The sequence below is a fragment of the Panthera onca genome, chromosome D4, assembly GCF_046562875.1.
Source record: "Panthera onca isolate mPanOnc1 chromosome D4, mPanOnc1 haplotype 2, whole genome shotgun sequence".
NCBI classification, from domain to species: Eukaryota; Metazoa; Chordata; class Mammalia; order Carnivora; family Felidae; genus Panthera; species Panthera onca.
The window spans coordinates 63166041-63189958 of NC_138351.1; the positions used below are offsets into that span (position 1 = coordinate 63166041).

The following is a 23918-nucleotide window of genomic DNA, read 5'->3' on the forward strand; positions in this document are numbered from 1 at the left end:
CAGACAGCCTGATGCAGAGTTCAAACTCACAAACTGTGAGTTCCTGACCTGAGCAGAAGTTAGACACTTAACCAACAGAGCCACCAAGGTGCCCCCTGAGGAAGACTCATCTTAAGCAGTGAACTTCCTAATTTTGTTTCCTAAAAGACCAGACCATGTGTGCAAGGAAGCACATCCTTGAAGAAATTGTTTGCTAAAAGTCACATGACCATTGCAGAGGTTAAATTGCCACCTTGCAGATCTGACACATATCCACAGTCACTGCAGACACTTTCCCACACAGGGTATCTATCACTTTGCACCTCTCAGCAATTTTGCTAAGCAGGAAAAGTTTGACAATTTCCATAGGTACAAAGTGAAAAAAGGGTTCTGTTGTGATTTCAGATGAGGATCTTTGAGACCACAATGAAAGTCAGAAGGTGTAACTACCAGGTTGACATTCATATCCTCGGGGATGATGTTCAGAACGTTTCACAACTGGTACAGCTTTCACCTACTGAAATAGCCATCCTAATGCCTCCCAGTTGAATATCAGCCCTAAAGAAACTAAGGCACAAGAATATACATATATGGTAAATCATAAAGGTAAACTCTGAATCCACATCTTAAAACCCCTAAGTTTGTTTATAGGGAAGGAAATCAGACAATTTTCCTTATAATAGCCGGTTAAAGGAAACTTTAAAATTATAAAATGGTTCAAGGTGCCTGGTGGCTCAGTCAGTTGAGCAGCCAACTTCAGCTCAGGTCATGATCTCACGGTTGCTGACTTCGAGCCCCACGTCGGGCTCTGTGCTGACAGCTCAGAGCTTGCAGCCTGCTTTGGATTCTGTCTCCCTCTCTCTCTGCCCCTCCCCTGCTCATGCTCTGTTTCTCCCTCTCTCTCTCTCTCTCTCTCTGTCTCTCAAAAATAAATAAACATAAAAAATTTTTTTAATTATAAGAGTCACAAAACCCAAGGCATTATTTCTAAGATAGTATTCCACAGAACAGCATTTTGCAATTAGCATATTATATTTATAGTCAGAAATTTACCTTTATTTAAAAAACATTACTTCAAAAATTTTAGAACATTAAATTGCACACACACACACAAAGCTAGTCTATAGTTACAATTAATTCCTGAAAAAAAAAATGCAAATAAACATGAGGCCCACCAGGGAGTTCAAAAATTTTTCAGTTTTGAAATTTCTACAGATTAATTTTTTATTTTCTTATATGTGAACAACTGTTTTTTCTAACTTCTATGCATTTTATGAAATAACAAACCTTGAATTTTCTTAGTGTATTTATAGTAGATACATTCCTAATGTACACATTACAATTTACATTTAATAAAAAACATGGAATACAAACACATTAAATATGTGAGAATGGTAAAGATATATAGGAACTAGGCGTTCTTATCAGTGGAGGGAATGAACTGCTGCTTTTGAGGAAGACACTTAAGTACGTAGGAAGAAGCTATAGAGCTGTTTATGCCTTGGACCTCCCCTACTAAGACTGTTCTGAAGAAATAACCAGATATGCAAATAATGAGTTATGCATAGGAAATGTACAAGAATGGTGATCCCATCAGTGTTTATAGAGTGAAAACTCAGAAAGTCTACATGGTCAGCAGTCAGGGAATGTGTATATAAGTATGGCAAATATTTAAGAAACAATACACTAAAACCTTTTAAAAAAACAACAACAACACTATTTTTAAAGAATATTTAAGGATTGGGGGAGGGGCACTGGGTGGCTCAGGTCATGATATTGTGGTCTATGAGTTCAAGCCCCCGTATGCTCATGTCTGCACTGACAACTCAGAGCCTGAAGCCTGCTTAGGATTCTGTATTTCCATCTCTCTGCCCCTCTGCCATGCTCTCTCTCCCTTTCTCTCTCTCTCAAAAATAAATAAACATTAAAAAATTTTTTTTAAGGATCAGGGGAAATCTTCAGTGGAAAAATCACCATTTTGTAACCCTTAGTAAACAAATGGATCTAGGCATATTGATTATCAATAGCTGCTTAAATCACAGAGAGTGAAACAGACATTATGTACCTTCATATGAAAGTCCACAATAATACCTTTTAAAACGTCTTGCCAGGGTGACCGGGTGGTTCAGTTGGTTAAACATCTGACTCTTAATTTCATCTCAGGTCATGATCTCACGGTCCTGAGTCGAGCCCCGCTTTAGGCTCTGTGCTGGGCTTGGAGCCTGCTTAAGATTCTCTCTCTCCTGAGGCACCTAGGTGACTCAGTCGGTTGAGCGTCAAACTTTGGATCAGGTCATAATTTCATGGTTTGTGAGTTCAAGCCCCGCATTGGACACACTGCTATCAATGCAGAGCCTGCTTGGAATCTTCTGTCTCTCTCTCCCTCTACCCCTCCCCCAGTTCGTGTGCGCTCTCCAAATAAATAAATAAATAAACAAATAAAGTCTTGCAGAAAAAATTCAAAAGTGAATCTGTTATCAAGATGGCTCAACCCATTAAGCCTCCAACTCTTGATTTCAGTTCAGATCATGATCTTGGGGCTCATGGAATAGAGACTTGCATTGGACTCTACACTGACAACGTGTTACCTGCTTGGGTTTCTCTCTCTCTTTCTTTCCCCCTCCCTTGCTCGTACTCTTGCACTCTAAATAAATAAACAAACAAACTTAAAAAAAAAAAACAAACCTAGATCTAACAATTTAGGGAGACTAAAAGTAGAGGAGGGGTGTCTGGATGGCTCAGTTGGTTGATATGACTCTTGATTTTAGCTTGGGGTCATGATCCCAGGTCAATCCCAGGGTTGTAGGATTGAGCCCTGTGTGCGCCTCTCCACTAAGTGTGGAGCCTGCTTGGGATTCTCTCTCTCTCTCTCTCTCTCTCTCTCTCTCTCTCTCTCTTTCTGTCTCCCCACCCCTGCCCCTTTCCCCTGCTTTCACAGTCTCTCTCTAAAATAAAATAAAATAAAAAATTGGGGTGCCTGGGTGGCTCAGTTGGTTAAGTGTCCAACTTCAGCTCAGGTCATAATCTCACAGTTTGTGGGTTCAAGCTCCATGTGGGGCTCTGTGCTGACAGCTCAGAGCTTGAAGCCTACTTCAGATTCTATGTCTCCCTCTCCCAACAATGGTGCTTTGTCTCTCTCTCTCTCTCAAAAATAATAAACATTACAACATTTTAAATTTAAAAAAAAAAAGCAGGGGCGCCTGGGTGGCGCAGTCGGTTAAGCGTCCGACTTCAGCCAGGTCACGATCTCGCGGTCCGTGAGTTCGAGCCCCGCGTCAGGCTCTGGGCTGACAGCTCGGAGCCTGGAGCCTGTTTCCGATTCTGTGTCTCCCTCTCTCTGCCCTTCCCCCGTTCATGCTCTATCTCTCTCTGTCCCAAAAATAAATAAAAAAACGTTGAAAAAAAATTTAAAAAAAAAAAAAAAAAAAAAAAAAAGCAGAGGAGCATATTAACTCCACCATGGCAATGCAATCAGCACAATCTAGATGTGAAAAACAGAGGGACAAACAACCTGGTTTCTGTTTTTAAAAAAGGTCATTTTGAAGGAATAAAAGGAGACTAAATAGAAAGCTATAGATTAAGAGAATTTTAAGTGATAGATCAACCAATTGTAATGTGTGGACTTCCCAAGGATCTTGATTCAAATAAAGAAACTGTAAAATATACATATGGCAATCAGGGAAATATGAAAAGTAGATATTTTATAATATTAAGAAATCACGAATAATAAAAAAAGGAATTTTAATTATTTTGGGGGGGGGGGGGAAGTCTATCTTGACCAATGAAAATGGTCCAAAATCAGAGAAAGCAGTTCTAAGAGGGAAGTATATAACAGTACAGGCCTACCTCAAGAAACAAACATAAAAAAGGCTCAAATAAACAATCTAACCTTAGGCCTAGATGAACTAGAAAAAGAACAAACAAAGCCCAAGGTGAGTAGAAGGAAGGAAATAATAAAGATCAGAGCAGAAATAAATGACTTAGAGGCTAAAAAAAAAAAAAAAAAGAAAGAAAGAAAGAAAGAAAATCAAAGAAACCAAGAGCTGGTTCTTTGAAAAGATAAACAAAGTTGATAAACTGTTAGCCAGGCTCATCAAGAAAAAAAGAGAAAGAACCCAAATAAATAAAATCAGAAATGAAAGAGGAGAAGTAACTGACACCACAGACATGCAAAGGATTATAAGAGAATAGCATGAACAATTGTATGCAAACAAATTGGACAACATAGAAGACATGAATAAATCCCTAAAAACATACAACCTTACAAAACTGAATCAGGAAGAAATAGAAAATCTGAAGAGACCAATGAGTAAAGAAATTGAATTGGTCATAAAAAGATAAGATTTTTTTGGTCACCAAAAAATAAAAGTCCAAGAACAGATAGATTCACAGATGAATGCTACCGAATATTTAAAGATTTAATAGGAATTCTCTTCAAACTATTCCAAAAAAATAGAAGAGGAAGGAAAGCTTCCAAATACATGCTAAGGGCCAATGTTATCCTTATACTAAAACCAGACAAGACATCACAAAAAGAGTAAACTACAGGACAATATCCCTGCTGAACATAGATTCAAAAATCCTCAACAAAATATTAGCAAACCACATTCAACAATACATTAAAAGGATCATTCACCACAATTAAGTGGGATTTATTCCAGGAATGCAAGAATGGCTCAATTTACAAATCAACCAGTGTGATATACCAATTCAACAAAATAAAGGATAAAAATCATATGATCAAGTCAATCGTTGCAGAAAAAGCAGTTGACAAAATCAACACCCATTCATGATAAAAACTTTCAACAAAGTGGGTTTAGAGGGAACATACCTCAACATAATAAAGGTCATTAAAAAAAAAACAAAACCACAGCTAACATCACACTCAATGGTGAAAAACTGAGTGCTTTTCCTCTAGGAATAGGAATAAGACAAGAATTTCCACTCTTGTCACTTGTATTCAACATAGTGTTGGTAGTTGTAGGGATAGAAGTCAGAGAGAAAAAGAAATAAGAGACATCTATACTGGTAAAGAAGAGATACAACTCATTATTTGCAGATGACGTGATACTATACATAGAAAATCCTAAAGACTCCACCAAAAAAAAAAAAAAAGCTACTAGAAGCAATAAATGAATTTAGTAAAGCTGTAGGATGCAAAATTAATACCCAGAAATTGATAGCATTTCCATACACTAATAACAAAGTAACAGAGAAATTAAGAAAGCAATTCCATTTACAATTGCACCAAAAAGAATAAAATACTTAGGAATAAACTTAACCAAGGAGGTGAAAGACTTGTACTTTTTGAAAATTATAAAACACTGATGAAAGAAATTGAAGATGATACCAAAAAATGGAAAGATGGTCCATGTTTATTGATTGGAGGAATTAACAGTTTTAAAATGTCCATACTACCCAAAGCAATCTACAAATTCAGTGCAATCCCCACCACAATACCAACAGCATTTTTCACAGAAACAGAAGTAATATTAAAATTTGTGTGGAACCACACAAGACCCCAAATAGTCAAAGCCATCTTTTAAAAAAATGTTTTTAAGTTGATTTATTTATTTTGAGAGAGAGAGAATGAGACAGAGCGCATGAGCAAGCACGAACAGGGAAGAGGCAGAGAGAGAGGAAGATAAGAATCCCAAGCAGGCTCTGCACTGTCAGCACGGAGCCTAACATGGAGCTCAAACTCATGAAACATGAGATCATGACCTGAGTCAAAACCAAGAGTAGGACGCTTAACTGAGCCAACCAGGCGCCCCTAGGCAAAGCCATCTTGATAAAGAAAATCAAAGCTGTAATTATCAAAATTCCAGATTTCAAGATACACTACAAACCTGAAGTAATTAAAACAGGATGGTATTGGCCCAAAAATAGACACATAGATTAATAGAAGAGAATAGAGAGCCCAGAAATAAATCCAGGTTTATATGGTAAATTTATCCATGACAAAGGAGGCAGTCTCTTCAACAAACGGTGCTGGGAAAACTGGACAGCTACATGCAAAACAATGAAACTGGAACACTTTGTTACACCATACACAAAAATAAACTCAAACTGGATTTTAAAGACTAAAATATGAGACCTGAAACCTAAAAGTCTTAGAAGAGAACACGGGCAATAATTTCTCTGACGTTGGCCATATACAGCAACACTTTTCTAGGTATGTCTCCTAAGGTAACGAAACAAAGGCAAAAATAAACTCCTGGGACTACATCAAACTAAAAAGCTTTTGCACAGTGAAAAAATCATCAACAAAACAAAAAGGTAACCAACTGAATGAGAGAATATATTTACAAATGATATATCTGATAAGGGGTTAATATTCAAAATATAAAGAACTTATACAACTCAACACCAAAAAAACAAAATCCAATTAAAAGATGGGCAGCGGACCTGAATAGACATTTTTCAAAAGAAGATATGCAGATGGCCAACAGACACATGAAAAGATGCTCAAAATCAGAGAATGCAATCATCTAATCATCTCATCATGAGAGAAATGCAAATCAATACTACAATGAGCTATCACCTCACACCTGTTAGAATGGCTAAAACAATAACAAACAAACAAAAAAGACAAGAAATAACAAGTATTGGCAAGGATATAGAGAAAAAGGAAACGTCATGCACTATTGGTGGCAATGTAAATTGATATAGCCACTGTGGAAAACACTACAGAGATTTCTCAAAAAATTAAAAATAGAAATATTGGCGCACCTGGGTGGCTCAGTCAGTTAAGTGTCCAACTCTGGATTTTGGCTTAGGTCGTGATCTCACTGTCGTGGGACAGAGCCCCTCCTCGGGCTCCATGGTGAGCATGGAGCCTGCTTGAGAGTCTCTCTCTCCCTCTCTCTCTCTCTCTCTGCCCCTGCTCTGCTCACACATGCACACATGCACACTCCTTCTCAAAAATAAATAAATAAACATTTTTCATAAAAATAGAAATACCATATAATCCAATAGTTTCACTACTGGGTATTTACCCAAAGAAATAAAAACACCAATTTAAAAAAGTTACATGTGGGGCGCCTGGGTGGCTCAGTCGGTTGAGCGTCTGACTTCGGCTCAGGTCATGATCTCGCGGTCCGTGAGTTCGAGCCCCGCGTCGGGCTTTGTGCTGACAGCTCAGAGCCTGGAGCCTGTTTCAGATTCTGTGTCTCCCTCTCTCTGACCCTCCCCCATTCATGCTCTGTCTCTCTCTGTCCCAAAAATAAATAAACTTAAAAAAAAAAGTTACATGTACCTGTATATTTATTGCAACATTATTTACAATAGCCAAGGTATAGAAGCAATCCAAGTGTCCACTGATAGATGAATGAATAAGGAAAATGTGATATATGTATATATGATATAATCTTGCACAGCCATAAAACAAGATGAGATCTTGCCATTTCCAACAATATGGATGGACCTAGAAGGTATTATGCTAAGTGAAATAAGTGACACTGAGAAAGACAAACATATATCATATAATTTTACTCATACGTGGAGTCTAAAAAACAAAGAATAAACAAAACAAAACAATTAGAATCAGACCTATACATACAGAGAACAAACTGATGGTTGCCAGAGAAAAAGGGGGTGGAGAGATGGGCAAAATGGGTGAAGAGTGGGAGGTACAGGTTTTCAGTTATGAAATGAGTAAGTCACGGGAATAAAAGTCACAGCATAGGGAATATGGTCAATGATATTGTAATAGCACCCTATGGTGACAGATGGTAGCTACATTTGTGGCGAGCGTAGCATAACGTATAGAGAAGTTGAATCACTATGTTGTACACTTAAAACTAATGTATCATTGTCAATTATTTTTTTAATTCCTATTATTTAGAGAAACATACTGAAATATTTATGGATAAAATGATGATATGAAGTGATGGTTTGGGATTTGCTTCCAATATCCCTGTAGGAAGGGGGAATGAGTGGGGCAGAAATAAAACAAGTTTATCTGCAAGCTGATAACTATTGAAGCTGGAGGATAGGAATGTGAGGATTCATTGTCTCTTTGTGTACATGTAATTTTCTATAATACAGTTACTTAAAAAAACTAGTACTATAGACTCATAGTTAAAAAAAGGCCAGTAGACTTGCAAGAGAGTAAGGAGATTTCCTGGACCATATTTTTTATAGCTTGTAATAAATAAACAACCTATAAATAGCTATATTTAACTCTTATGCTACTGTAAATTTTGATATAAACAAATTCACATACTGGGAAAATTGCCTTTTCAGGTTATATATCATGAATTTGGATTTAAAAAATACATCAGTATAGAAATCATGCCCATGATCAAGTGAAAAGACTAAAGACTAATGCCTGTGAAACTTTGCCATTCTCAGGATATAAGGCAAATCTTTCCCAAATCATTGGCACTAACCCCAAACGTTAGTCCAGAGCCTTAAACAAGGTCTTCCTCTAGAAATTAAGTATGATCCTCATTTAGTTCACTCTAGAATCTTTCTCCCAAGTAACTCAAGTTTAAGAAGAAAAATGCAGATTTTCTGGATCTGTTTAGAATCACCTGGGTAGATAGAGTTGTTTATTCTTTCATTTCATGCACACTTACAAAGCCCTAAAATGTGACAGGTTTCTGTGATAGGTCTTGGGGGCACAGTCCTGTCCATTAATTATCTGCTAGGGAAGACAGAAAAGTAAAGAGGCAAGTAGCACAAATAATTTTTTTAATGTTTGTTTTTGAGAGAGAGAGACAGAGCATGAGCAGGAAAGGGGCAGAGAGAGACAAAGACACAGAATCTGAAGCAGGCTCCAAGCTCTGAGCTGTCAACCCATAGACCGACGCGGGGCTCGAACCCACGAACCTCGAGATCATGACCTGAGTCAAAGTCGGAGCCACCCAGACACCCAGCAAATAATTATTTAATCTGGATAAAGTTAATTTAATTTGAAGGAGGAAACTGGTTTACAATAATCGTTTTCTAGTCATTGCCAGCTTACCTAATTGCTTTAAAACAAAACTACCTCCTACTCCTTAAGTATTGGGCAAACAATAGCTAGCAGATTATGGGAAAGAAAAAAAATGGTATACATACACAGCCAATTAGGGAAATAGTTATAAATTCCTACTTTGGGAGTCACTACGTTTTTTTTTTTTTTTTTTCAGTAGAAAAATTCCTAGAGTAAATAGAATGGGAGCTGGCAGTGAGGAGTAGTTAGCCTGAAAATAGTTAATTCTGAAATCAACTAGGGTTGGAAGGAAAATTTTGAGGCATAAAATCAACTCAAAAAATGGAGATTAAGGGTTTTTTTGTTTTTTTGGGTTTTTTTGTTTTATTTTGTTTTTTACTGTTGGTGTGGGTGTCAATAGATTCAGCAAACACCCAGAAATTAAAAGCACTAGGAGACTCTTTCTTATTATGAGGCTCTTACTACCTTCCATAAGGAAGCTTAAGCATTTGTACTGGGAGGGTGGGTAGGGAGTAGAAGATAATGTTTTTACATTTTTGCCTCTATATGCATAAAATATCTCTGGAGGAATTCACACAAAGCTAGAAACATTTCTTTCATGGAGGGGGATTAGGAGACTAGGAAATGGGTGAAAGGATATTTTTTTCTCTAAAACCTTTATGCCTTTTGGGGTGCCTGGGTGGCTCAGTCAGCTGGGCATCCAACTCTGGAGTTTGGCTCAGGTCATGATCTCACAGTCGTGAGACAGAGCCTGAGGGTCAGGCTCATTCTCTCTTTCCCTCTTCCTCTGCCCCTCCCCTGTTTCTGCTGTCTCTCTCTCAAAAATAAAAATTAAAAAAAAAAAAGACATTGTATTAAAAAAAAAAAAGAATTTCCCAATACTCTGGCAAAAATCTAACTGTCAAGGGGAAAATAAGGAAGGTAGGCAAATACATTTGGGATTTCTGACTTCAAACTTTTTTTTTAATTTAAATCCAAGTTAGTTAACAAATGGTGTAATAATGATTTCAAGAATAGAATCTAGTAATTCATCACTTACTTATAACACCCAATGCTCATCCCAACCAGTGTCCCCTCTAATGCCCTTTTCCCATTTAGCCCATCCCCCACCCAACACCCCTCCAGCATCTCTCAGTTTGTTCTCTATATTTAAGAGTCTCTTATGGTTTGTCTCCTCTCTGTTTTTATACTATTTTTCCTTCCCTTCCCTTATGTTCATCTTTTTAATATCTTAAATTCCATGTAAGAGTGAAATCATGATATTTGTCTTTATCTGATTGACTTATTTCGCTTACCATAATACACTCTAGTTCCATCCATGTTAGTGCAAATGGCAAGAATTCATTATTTTTGATCACCAAGTAATATTCCATTGTATATATATACATACATACATAGATACATATATATTTTCTTTATCCACTCATCTGTCAATGGCCATTTGGGCTCTTTCCATACTTTGGCTATTGTTGATAGTGCTGCTATAATATAGGGGTGCATGTGCCCCTTCAAAACAGCACACCTGTATCCCTTGGATAAATAGCTAGTAGTGCAGTTGCTGGGTCATAGGGTAGCTCTATTTTTAATTATTTTACTGTTTTCCAGAGTGGCTGCACCACTTTGTATTCCCACCAGCAGAGCAAAAGTGTTCCTCTTTCTCCACATCCCCGCCAGCATCTGTTACTGTCTGAGTTGTTAATGTGAGCCATTCTGACAGGTGTGAGGTGGTATCTCATTGTGGTCTTGACTTGTATTTCTCTGATGATGAATGATGTTGAGCATTTTTCATGTGTCTGTTAGCCATCTGGATGTTTTCTTTGGAAAAGTGTCTATGTCTTTTGCCCATTTTTTCACTGGATTATTTGTTTTTTGGATGTTGAGTTTGTTAACTTCTTTATAGATTTTGGATACAAACCCTTTGTCTGATACATCATTTGCAAATATCTTCTCCCATTCTGTTGGTTGCATTTTAGTTTTGCTGATTGTTTCCTTTATTAACCAGAAGCTTTTTATCTTGATGAGGTCCCAATAGTTCATTTTTGCTTTTGTTTCCCTTGCCTCCAGAGACATGTCTAGTAAAAAGTTGCTGCAGACGAGGTCAAAGACGTTGTTACCTGTTTTCTCCTCCAGGATTTTGATGGCTTCCTGCCTTACGTTTAGGTCTTTCATCCATTTTGAGTTTATTTTTGTGTATGGTATAATAAAATGGTCCAGGTTCATTCTTCTGCATGTTGCTATCTAGTTTTCCCAGCACCATTTGCTGAAGAGACTGTCTTTTTTCCATTGGGTATTCTTTCCTGCTTTGTCAAAGATTAGTTGACCATACGTTTGTGGGTCCATTTCTGGGTTCTCTATTCAGTTCCTTTGATCTATGTGTCTGTTTTTTGTGCCTGTACCACTATCTTGATGATTACAGCTTTGTAATACATCTTGAAGTCTGGAATTGTGATGCCTCCAGCTTTGGTTTTCTTTTTCAGGATTGCTTTGGCTATTCAGGATTTTCTCTGGTTCAATACAAATTTAGGATTGTTTGTTTTAACTCTGTGAAGATTGCTGGTGTTATTTTGATAGGGGTTGCATTAAATATGTAGATTGCTTTGGGTAGCATTAACAATTTAACAATATTTGTTCTAATCCATGAGCATGGATTTTTTTGTTTTGTTTTTTTTAAGAGAGAGCATGAGTGGGGCAGAGAGAGAGAAAGAATTTTTATTTTGAGAGAGAGTGAGAGAGAGAGAGAGAGAGAGAGAAGGCATGCATATGGGGAGGGACAGAGAGAGAGGGAGAGAGAATCACAAGCAGGCTCCGTGCTGACAGCAAATCATGAGATTATGACCTGAGCTGAAATCAAGAGTCAGACGGTCATCTAAGTAAGCCACCCAGATGCCACCGGACAAAGAGAGAATCTTAAGCAGGCTCTAGGCTCACCATGCAGCCTCATGCAGAGTTCAATCCCATGACTCTGGAATCATGACCTGAGACCAAATCAAGAAGCGGATGCTCAACCAACTGAGCCACCCAGGTGGCCCTGACTTCAAACTTATTTTTTAAAATATTTATTTGTAGGGGTGCCTGGGTGGCTCAGTCGGTTGAGCATCTGACTTCGGCTCAAGTCATGATCTCATAGCTTGTGAGTTTGAGCCCTGCGTCAGGCTCTGTGCTGACAGCTTGGAGCCTGGGGCCTGCTTTGGATTCTGTGTCTTTCTCTCTCTCTGCTCCTAACCTACTCACATTCTGTCTTTGTCTCTCTCAAAAATAAATAAACATTAAAAAATACATATTTATTTGTATTATTAAATGTAAAGAATTGAATTGAATTGATTCACCAATAGTCATAAGGATTGTCAGAGAGTATTCAAGTTCCTACTTGAAATTTTAGCTGTACTTAACAGCTCAGTCAACAATTCTTTACCTAGAATTCTCTTATGTAACACTACCGAAACATAGGCTCAAACGACTGCGTTTTTTTTTTGAGAGAGAGAGCACATGTGAGTGTGAGCAGGGGGAGGGGCAGAGGGAGAGGGAGACGGAGAGAATCAGAGAGAATCTTAAGCAACCTCCACACCCAGCCCGAGCCCAACTTTGGTGCAACTCTGGGCTGGATCTCACAACCGTGACATCATGACCTGAACCGAAATCAAGAGTCAGATGCCACCCAGGTGCCCCCAAATGATTGCATTTTAAGGTAAATATCAATTGTTCCAGGACACACTGTAGTGATCAGAGAACAAAGCTCTGGAGTTAAGCTCTCTGGGTGGTTCCACCAGTTTTGAGTAGGTATCTCATCTACAGATAAAGACTATTAGAAAGATCACATTTCTTTTTTTTTTTTTTAACGTTTATTTATTTTTGAGACAGAGAGAGACAGAGCATGAACAGGGAAGGGGCAGAGAGAGAGGGAGACACAGAATCTGTAACAGGCTCCAGGCTCTGAGCGGTCAGCGCAGAGCCTGACACAGGGCTCGAACTCACGGACCGTGAGATCATGACCTGAGCCGAAGTCGGACGCTTAACTGACTGAGCCACCCAGGCACCCCAAGATCACATTTCTGAGACACAGAGAGAGCATTAATTTTAAATGTTAATTAACATTACCGTTACCTCTTTCATCTTACCTGAAATTAGCATGGCACTTCCAAGTAACTTCTGACAAATTTACTTTTTCTCCCAAGAACAAACCTATTATAGGTTCTCACACAGAATAGGATTGTTCTTTAAGACTCAGCTTCTTGCAGGGGCGCCTGGGTGGCGCAGTCGGTTAAGCGTCCGACTTCAGCCAGGTCACGATCTCGCGGTCCGTGAGTTCGAGCCCCGCGTCAGGCTCTGGGCTGATGGCTCGGAGCCTGGAGCCTGTTTCCGATTCTGTGTCTCCCTCTCTCTCTCTGCCCCTCCCCCGTTCATGCTCTGTCTCTCTCTGTCCCAAAAAAAAAAAAAAAAAAGTTGAAAAAAGACTCAGCTTCTTGGGGCGCCTGGGTGGCGCAGTCGGTTAAGCGTCCGACTTCAGCCAGGTCACGATCTTGCGGTCTGTGAGTTCGAGCCCCGCGTCAGGCATCTGGGCTGGCTGATGGCTCGGAGCCTGGAGCCTGTTTCCGATTCTGTGTCTCCCTCTCTCTGCCCCTCCCCCATTCATGCTCTGTCTCTCTCTGTCCCAAAAATAAATAAAAAAACGTTGAAAAAAAAAATTTAAAAAAAAAGACTCAGCTTCTTATATTAACCTTAGGGATATTTATAATATATTTTTTTAAAAATTTTATTTAGCAACTGCAAAATACTTTGATTTTGGTATTTCTCATCTGTTCCTTTCAAAATACTTACATGGTTTTCAAAAACTTACCTCCCAAATAACTGATTTCTTTGTTTTTTTTTAGTAGCCCACAAAGAAATCAATTTAAATAGTTAAGACTTTGAATATTTTGTCAGTTTTGTCTTAATCTAATTAAAAAAAATTTTTTTAATGCTTTATTTTTGAGAGAGAGAGAGAGAGGAGCAGGAGCAGGGGAGGGGCAGAGAGAGAAGGAGACACAGAATCTAAAGCAGGCTCCAGGCTCCGAGCTGTCAACACAGAGTCCGCTGTGGGGCTCGAACTCACCAACTGCGAGATCATGACCTGAGCCAAAGTTGGATGCTCTACCAACTGAACCACCCACCCACCCTTGTCTTCATCTAATTTTAAGACCATTTTGGAGATAAGGTTTCCCTTTTCATCATTAGAGATCATTCCATCTGCAAGACAGAAAGGTATTTTATAAACAGCAGAACAAAACAATTTGTGCTCCTATTAATTCCATTCTGTAAATTAACAAACGTCAATCTTTTCTTTTTTTCTAGGATAGAAAAGCTGTCAATTATCTTACAATGCCTCAGTGGATTCTTGAGATGAGCTGCAACTTTTTGGAAAGAAAACAGCGCTCAGTGACGCAGAGTTCTTTGGGGGAAAATGCTGGTAATGTGTGCCATTACCTTGATAATTTCACTCAAGTGCCTGCAGAATCTGACTCTTATACCCTGAAAACTTCAAGGTTAGCTTAAGCAGGTTCAGATTAATCAGTTCAAGGGGGCTAGTGTATAAAGACCGAGTGTCAACGTTTGGATTTATAATAAAAAATACACTGGGGCACCTGGGTGGCTCAGTCAGTTGAGCAACCAACTTTGGCTTAGGTCATGATCTCACAGTTTGTGAGTTCGAGCCCTGCATCCAGATCTATGCTAAAGGCCCACAGCCTGGAGCCTGATTCGGATTCTGTCTCCCTTTCACTCTGCCCCTCCCCTGCTCACACTCTTTCTCTCTCAAAAATAAATAAACATTTAAAAATATACCTGTACAGAGACTAGATACTCAAGTTAACATGCCTGAACATTCTTTTCCAATGGGCACACTTCCATGGGAAGAAACAAAAATCATGATCACAAGATTGAATAGTGGACAGGGAAATGGAACAAAGGGAATAAGTTAAATACGCTGAATGATTGCTAGTAAGAGAGCTTGATGAGCCCACTTTCAAACATGGGTTAGATTTGCCCCAGAGAAGAGATTTCTCAAGCATTGCAAGTAAGTTTCTTCTCTGAGCAATGTTGAATGAGCACAGCTAAAATTTTCCTTAGGAATTTCCTTTTTCTTGTTTTAAAGGATAATCAATTTCGCTTCTGATTGACATTTGTTCTTTAGCTAATGAATTCAGTTTAGCTTCTGTCTTACAATCCTTGAAAGCTTTTTTTTTTGTTTAAGTAACATCCCTATTTGAAATCAGGATATATCGTTTTTTTAATTAACTCCGAAAGATGGAATTTTATTTCCTTTATTTATAATTAGTATTTGGGTTTCCCCATCCCTATCATGCCCACACATATATAAATCTGCCCCTATTATATGATCATCACCATTAATTTTACAATTATATAAAATTAGGATTGGGACTGTAAAAGCTTCTTTTTGAATACTCAGGCAAAAATGTTGATTTTATTGTAAGAAAAGATATTCTCAGAACTGCTGAGGACTTGTAAGAATACCATCTTTATAATTTATGAATTTTAATAGATTTTTAAGTTTTACTACCACTATATCTAAATCCTAAATTTTGATTGTTTGCAGTGTGGACCTCATATAGTAGAAAATAGAAATGGTCTCCTTTGTCTTCACAGAGTGTAGGAAAGGACTAAGAAAATCTTTGAGTAAAATATGTTTAAGTAAATACACACATATTCACACACTTACAAATATACACACATTTATATTTATAACAGTTGCATCCTAAAACTGGAAAAAATATTTCAAATTAATGTTTTTTCTTTTCTCTACCACTTATTCTTTTTGCATGAAATGTGATTACAGGGACTAAAAATTACAAAATAAAAAGCTAACTTCTTAGCAAATGATTTACAGATATTTCCTATGGATACAGCAGCTACTTTCTTTGTAAAATAGATGTTTGATGTTGAAAGAAGACCTAAGAGTATTGTTGCCTAACCATATAGTCATTCTCATACAACAGCTATAATTTAGTCCTGACTGCCTCCTTGGAATCATTTCCATGACCCAGGATGAAAAAAATACACCTTAACATCGAAGCTTTGAAAAATAACCAGGAAATTTAGTCAAAGTAGGGGGCACAAGTGATAAACTCACAACATCATCTACTTAGGCCAACTCTTTTCATTTGTACATAAGAATGAAATGTAATCTATTATATATAAAATATGAGAACGATATACATTATAGCTCTCTCTCTTTAAGCTGTATCTGGAGAGGCAGTATCTGAATGAGAGCAGTGCTGGAGGCAGACTACCCTGTGAAATTTCCTGTACCACCATTTGAAAGTTGTGCGATTTGGGGCAAATTAGTTCTTATTTTTGTACTTCAATTTCCTTATCTTATATAATTTGGGTGATATTAGCACCTGTTTTATTGGGTCATTGTGAGGCTGACATGGGGCGACAGAGAGAGAATTGGGCATAGTCCCTGTTGTAAAGGAGGAAAAATTTTACCCATCTTAGGTTTCTGGCTGAGACTCTAATAAAAAGACAGATTAACAAGAGAAAAACATGGACGAGCATGGCGCCTACCATACTTTCCAGAAACTCTACTGGAAAGTAACTGAAAATGGCAGCTTAGACTTCCAGCTTAGGTAGCACCTTCAACAAAAGGCAATAACGGGGGTGCCTGGGTGGCTCACTCAGTTAAGCTATGACTTCAGCTCAAGTCATGATCTTGCCCTTCCCAAGTCTGAACCCAGCATCTGGCTCTGTGCTGACAGCTCAGAGCCTGGAGCCTGTTTCAGAGTCTGTGTCTCTCTCTCTCTTTGCCCCTACCCCGCTCGCACTCTGTCTCTGTCTCTGTCTCTCTCTCTCAAAAATAAATAAACATTAAACATTTTTTTCAAAAAAGGTAATAACTGAAAGGCAAAAAAAAATCAGTTTTTGGTTTCCCAAGACAGCAAACTGAGGAAGACAAACATATGAGAGAAGAACAACGGAGTAAGATTTGTTCACAGATTCCTCCAGTCTCTGATCTGACAAGAAGGTCTTCTTTCCTCCTGGTACAGGGAAGGTATGGTTCACACGGGAGTTTTATCTCCTGCTTTCAGCAAGAAAAAGAAGGGTCAGACTGTCCTTGCACCTACTCTTAAGTGCTCTTAATTCAAAATAATCAAATATGCCAAAGTGGCATATTTTGGGTGACATATTCTGGTTTTCTTCACTGTCACACAATAGGACAGGATTAAGTGCTGGCAAGGAAGTAGAGTAACGAGATTCTTTTTTTTTTTTTTTTTTTTTTTTGCTATATGGAGAAGCTTTTTTATTTTTTATTTTATTTATTTTTTTTATTTTTTAATATATGAAATTTACTGTCAAATTGGTTTCCATACAACACCCAGTGCTCATCCCAAAAGGTGCCCTCCTCAATACCCATCACCCACCCTGCCCTCCCTCCCACCCCCCATCAACCCTCAGTTTGTTCTCAGTTTTTAACAGTCTCTAATGCTTTGGCTCTCTCCCACTCTAACCTCTTTTTTTTTTTTTTTTTTTTTTCCTTCCCCTCCCCCATGGGTTTCTGTTATGTTTCTCAGGATCCACATAAGAGTGAAACCATATGGTATCTGTCTTTCTCTGTATGGCTTATTTCACTTAGCATCACACTCTCCAGTTCCATCCATGTTGCTACAAAAGGCCATATTTCATTTTTTCTCATTGCCACGTAGTATTCCATTGTGTATATAAACCACAATTTCTTTATCCATTCATCAGTTGATGGACATTTAGGCTCTTTCCATAATTTGGCTATTGTTGAGAGTGCTGCTATAAACATTGGGGTACAGGTACCCCTATGCATCAGTACTCCTGTATCCCTTGGGTAAATTCCTAGCAGTGCTATTGCTGGGTCATAGGGTAGGTCTATTTTTAATTTTCTGAGGAACCTCCACACTGCTTTCCAGAGCGGCTGCACCAATTTGCATTCCCACCAACAGTGCAAGAGGGTTCCTGTTTCTCCACATCCTCTCCAGCATCTATAGTCTCCTGATTTCTTCATTTTGGCCACTCTGACTGGCGTGAGGTGGTATCTGAGTGTGGTTTTGATTTGTATTTCCCTGATAAGGAGCGACGTTGAACATCTTTTCATGTGCCTGTTGGCCATCCGGATGTCTTCTTTAGAGAAGTGTCTATTCATGTTTTCTGCCCATTTCTTCACTGGGTTATTTGTTTTTCGGGTGTGGAGTTTGATGAGCTCTTTATAGATTTTGGATACTAGCCCTTTGTCCGATGTGTCATTTGCAAATATCTTTTCCCATTCCGTTGGTTGCCTTTTAGTTTTGTTGGTTGTTTCCTTTGCTGTGCAGAAGCTTTTTAACGAGATTCTTATCTTTTACTGGTAGGACTATAAGCTGGTGTGCCCACTTTTGAAAACTGTTCTTACTAAATTTAACACATACTTACTACATGACCCAGAAATTCTACTCCCAGGTATTGAGAGAAATGAAAACTCCTATCCACCAGAAATGTTTTCATTACTGTTTAGAGCAGCTTTATTCTTTTTAATTTTTTTAGTGTTTATTTATTTTTTTTTTTTTAATTTTTTTCAACGTTTTTTATTTTATTTTTGGGACAGAGAGAGACAGAGCATGAACAGGGGAGGGGCAGAGAGAGGGGGAGACACAGAATCGGAAACAGGCTCCAGGCTCCGAGCCATCAGCCCAGAGCCTGACGCGGGGCTCGAACTCACAGACCGCGAGATCGTGACCTGGCTGAAGTCGGACGCTTAACCGACTGCGCCACCCAGGCGCCCCAGTGTTTATTTATTTTTGAGAGAGCGTGAGTGGGAGAGGAGCAGGGAGAGAGGGAGACGCAAAATCGGAAGCAGGCTCCAGGCTCTGAGCTGTCAGCACAGAGCACGATGTGGAGGTCAAACCCACAACCTGAGATCACAACCTGAGCTGAAGTTTAACTGACTGAGCAACCCAGGCACCCCAAGCAGCTTTATTCTTTTTTTTTAAATGTTTATTTATTTTTGAGAGAGAGAGAGAGAGAGAGAGAGAGAGAAAGAGAGAGAAACTGCCAGCAGGGGAGGGGAAGAGAGACAGGGAGGCACAGAATCTGAAGCAGGCTCCAGGCTCTGAGCTGTCAGCATAGAGCCTTACGGGGGGCTCGAACCCATGAACCATGAGATCACGGCCTGAGCCAAAGTCGGTCACTCAACCAACCCAAGCGGCTTTATTCTTAGCTGAAAACAACCCGAATATCCATCAAGAGTGGAATAAATAAATTGTGATATGTTCATACTACTCAGCAAGATGAAGGAACGAATACCTGGAGCACACAATGGCATAGATAATCTCACAGACATTATTCTGATTAAAAAAGAAGCCAGATACTAGAAAAGTACATACTGTAAAGTTCTATTTATATAACTTTCAAGAACAGGCCAAACTACTTTTTAGAGATAAAACAGAAGTTACCTCTTGTAGAGTAGGAAAAAGGGACCTGAAAGGGCCACAGGGAAACTTCAGGAGTGACAGGTGACAGCAAAGGTCTACAGCTTAATTGGGATGTGAGTTACACAGGGACATAAATATCTATCAACGCTCATCAAACCATATTCTTTTTCTTTTTTTCAGTGTATTTATTTATTTTGAGAGAGAGAGAAAGAGCAGGAGCAGGGGAGGGGCAGAGAGACAGAATCCCAAGAAGGCTTTGCACTGTCAGCACAGAGCCTGATTCAAGGCTTGATCCCACAAATTGCAAGTTCATGACCTGAGCTGAAACCAAGAGTTGGATACTTAAGTGACTAAGCCACCCAGGTGCCTCATCAAACTATATTCTTAAGATCTAAGCATTTCACAGTTGAGAAAGCTAAGAAGAGTTCTATTTTACATCATCTCCTTTATTTAAAAATTTTTTTATTTGACATTTATTGATCATTTATTTTATGCCAAACAGTTTTACATATGCTTTGTTACAAGTATTCTCCTATAACTTTATAATGAGTCTAAGATTTAGGTGTTATTATTATATAGAAATATATTATATATTGCTGGGAAAGCTTAAGTAACTTAACCTAACTCCCACAGCTACTAAGAGATGCTGCTAAGGTCAGATGTCTTATCACTTACAATGCTCTCCTCTCTTCCTTACTTCAGAACGAGCTTATGATTCAATCCCATAACTAGAACAAATCATTAAAAAAAATTTTTTTTTAATGTTTATTATTTGAGAAAGAGACAGAGAGCAAGCAGAGGAGGGGCAGAGAGAGAGGGAGACACAGAATCAGAAGCAGGCTCCAGGCTCTGAGCTGCCAGCACAGAGCCTGACACGGGGCTCCAACCCACAGGCCACAAGATCATGACCTGAGCTGAAGTCGCCCGCCTAAGTGACTGAGCCATCCAGAGCCCCTAGAACAAATTGTTTTAATTGTAGTTCACTATTACATGTACTTTTAAGAATTGTTTTTTTAATCTTGACATAATTTCAGACTTCTGACCTAAAGAACTATGAGATAACAAATGGGCATTGTATTAAACCACTGTGTTTGTGGTTTTCTTACAGCAACAATAGAAAAATAATACAGATGTCTGGCTCTTCTTCAGCCTGGGCATCAGCCACCGCCAAAGCCCTTCCATTCAGGATGATATGGTAACCCTCAAACAGCTAGTGCCATGCAATATCCCCATTAAATGTTAAATACACTTTTTGAAAAATAAAAAAATATTTTACTAAAGGATCTTTTGGTACCTAGAAGCACAAAGCCATTCAAGCAATCCATATGTTTTCAACCTTTATATATTGGGGCACCTGGATAGTTCGGTCAGTTGAGCATCTGACTTTGGCTCAGGTCATGATCTTGTGGTTCGTGGGTCCAAGCCCCACATGGGGCTTTGCAACTGACAACACAGAGCCTGCTTGGGATTCTCTCTCTCTCTCAAAAATAAATAGAGAGAGTGAGCAGGGGACGGGCATAGAGAGATGGAGAGAGAGAATCCCAAGCAGGCTCTGCACTGTCAGTGCAGAGCCCAACACAGGGTTCAAACCCACAAACTGTGAGATCATGACCTAAGCCGAAACCAAGAGCCGGATGCTCAACCAACTGAGTCACGCAGGCACCTCTCAAGCAATCCAAATTGAAGGGAGTTTGTTGTAAGAATATCAGAGGAGGGGCACTGGGTGGCTCAGTCGGTTAAGCATCCGACTTTGGCTCAAGTCATTATATCACGGTCCATGAGTTCAAGCCCCTCGTAGAGCTCTGTGCTGATAGCTCGGAGCCTGGAGCCTGCTTCAGATTCTGTGTCTCCCTCTCTCTCTCTGACCCTCCCCCCCATTCATGCTCTGTCTCTGTCTCAAAAATAAATAAACCTTAAAAAAATTTTTTTAAGAATATCAGAGGAAATCTCATGGACCACCACCACAGGTAACGAACCTAGCCATTACACAAAAGAAAAGGGATCGAATAGCATTTCTGGAAAAGGTTTCCCTCATAGCTTCAAGCAAGAGTAGAGTGAGAATAAGTATAAAATAATGTCAACAAATTAGTTAAAATTAAATGCTTCCTTTCTCTCTATACTCTGCACATTCATGGCTCATTTGATATAAAACCCTCTATAAATTTGGTTATATAGGAGCTATGCAATTCAAGCTTTTAAAAAAGATCTAGCGTGGTGATGCTGGTGGGAACCAGAGGAGAAAGGATGTGTAGTACCTTGGATGGAAGTAGAATTCACAGGTCTTTATGACGGATGCGGTGTAGGGGTGAGAGAGAAAAAAAACCACATGAGAGTCCTAGGATATTAGCTCCTCCATAAGCTCCAAGAAGATAAATATCAAATCTTTATTTTCCTTTTCCTTGTACCTACAGTATTCAACACATAGTTTAGTGTGAGATATTTGTTGTTCACTGATAGAAAACCACTACGTATTTTTTTACTAGAATTGTTTTTAATTTTAGAGAGAGTGAGGGCACACTCACAAGCAGGGGAGAGGGGTAGAGTGGGAGAGAGAGAGAGAGAGAGAAAGAATCTTAAGCAAGCTCTATGCTCAGCATGTAGCCCGATGCAGGGCTCGATCCTATGACCCCAGGACCATGACCTGAACCAAAATCAAGAGTCTGATGCTCAACTGACTGAGCCACTCAGGTGCCCCTATTTTTGTTTTAACTGAGGGACTAACATGATCATATTTAGGATTTAGATAGCTAGCATTGATAGGGGAGAGGATGAACAAGGCTGAGAGGTATCTATCAAAATCCAGTCTCCTTTTCTTCCTGAGAATACAGCTATACTAGAGTTCCCAGCCGCTATTAAGTTAGGTACAGTTATGCAAGCATGCTGTATCCAAAGCAATGTGAGATGCACCAAACCCACATCAGTACACATTAGGCTGAACCTTTTTCTACTTTCTCTTTCCAGCAGCTGCAATATGCACATGGTGACCCTGCCTCTACTGCACAAATAAATAAAAGGTCCTAGCAGTTGACAGAAACGCAAGATGGGAGGAGTTTGGATCCCTGAATCACTACATAGAGGAGAGTTACCTGCTGACTTAGAAACCTACTCTGAAATGAGATGAGAAATGAACTTATTGTTCTTTCAGAGGTCTACTTTTTTCTGTCAATGTAGTCATCCTTATTAATGCAGGGTGGGAGCAATGCTAGTGCAGAGTATGTTGTGGAGTCTGCTGGGGTCTTCACCACCATGGAGAAGACTGTGGTTCACCTTAAGGGTGAGGCCAAGAGGGCCATCATCTCTGCCCCTTCTGCTGATTCCCTCATGTTTATGATGGTCATGAACCATGAGAAATATGACAACTCCTTCAAGATTGTCAGCAATGCCTTCTACCAACTGCCTGGCTACTCTGGCCAAGGTCATCCATGACAACTTTGGCATTGTGGAGGGGCTCAGGACCACAGTTCATGCCATCACTGCCACAGTCTTCTACTGTGGACAACCACTCTGGGAAGCTGTGGTGTGATGGCCAACAGGCTTCCCAGAACATCATCCCTGCTTTATTGGAGCTGCCAAGGCTGCCGGCAAGGTCATCCCTGAACTGGATGGGAAGCTTACTGGCATGGCCTTCTGTGTCCCCACCCTTAAGATATCAGTCATGGATCCGACCTGCTGCTTGGAGAAAGCTGCCAAATACAAGGACATCGAGAAGGTGGTGAAGCAGGCATCGGGATGCCCCCTCAAGGGCATCCTGGACTACACTGAGGACCGGGTCATCTTCTGCTCTTTCCACCTTTGATGCTGGGGCTGGCATTGCTCTCAATGACCCCCTTGTCAAGCTCATTTCCTGGTATGACAATGAATTTGGCTACAGCAACTGGGTAGTGGACTTTATGGTCCACGTGGCCTCCAAAGAGTAAGAGCCCCCTGGACTACCAGCCTCAGCAAGAGGAAGAGAGAGGCCCTCAGCAGCTGGGGAATCCTTGTCCCAACCCATCCCCAAACACACTGAGAATCCCCTGACCTCCACTTTCCATCCCAGACCCCCTGAAGAAGGGGAGGGGCTTGGGGTGTCCTACCTTATCATGTACTATCAATAAATGATACTGTACCCAACAAAAAAAAAAAAGTAAAATTTTAGCTATATTTTCTCTTCCCTCCTCACACTATCAACTAGTATGAATAATAAAATTACATTAAAATGGAGCAGGAGGGAGGGTTTAGATCTCTTGACTTTTGCTTGCAATTTACCTGAGACAATTGCCTGCACCTATTACTCTGTGGTTTATTTCCCTCTTTCCCAAGCATTAAATTGTGTTCTCTTCAGCCTGGGCCATCCAGGAGGGTTAGAAGACTGGCTGGTATTTATAGGTGTGCCCAGTGTTTGCTGGAATTTTACTTCTTATCTAAAGATAAGCTGAAAACATAGGATATTTAATAAGAAGAACTCAATATAATAGAAGACAAAAAGAAAAAAATTGACATTTGCTAAGAATGATTACATGCCAAACCCCATGTGGGAGTCTACTTTAATACCAAGAGTTGTTTGTTAAGTAACTCTTAACCTTAAGATT

The 23918-nt window shown here is 39.4% G+C and overlaps 1 pseudogene; it reads left to right on the forward strand.

Annotated features, from left to right (window-relative positions):
- The first annotated feature begins 405 nt into the window (after positions 1-405).
- LOC132663356 (glyceraldehyde-3-phosphate dehydrogenase pseudogene) lies at positions 406-23294 on the forward strand (annotated as a pseudogene).
- Positions 23295-23918: the final 624 nt, after the last annotated feature.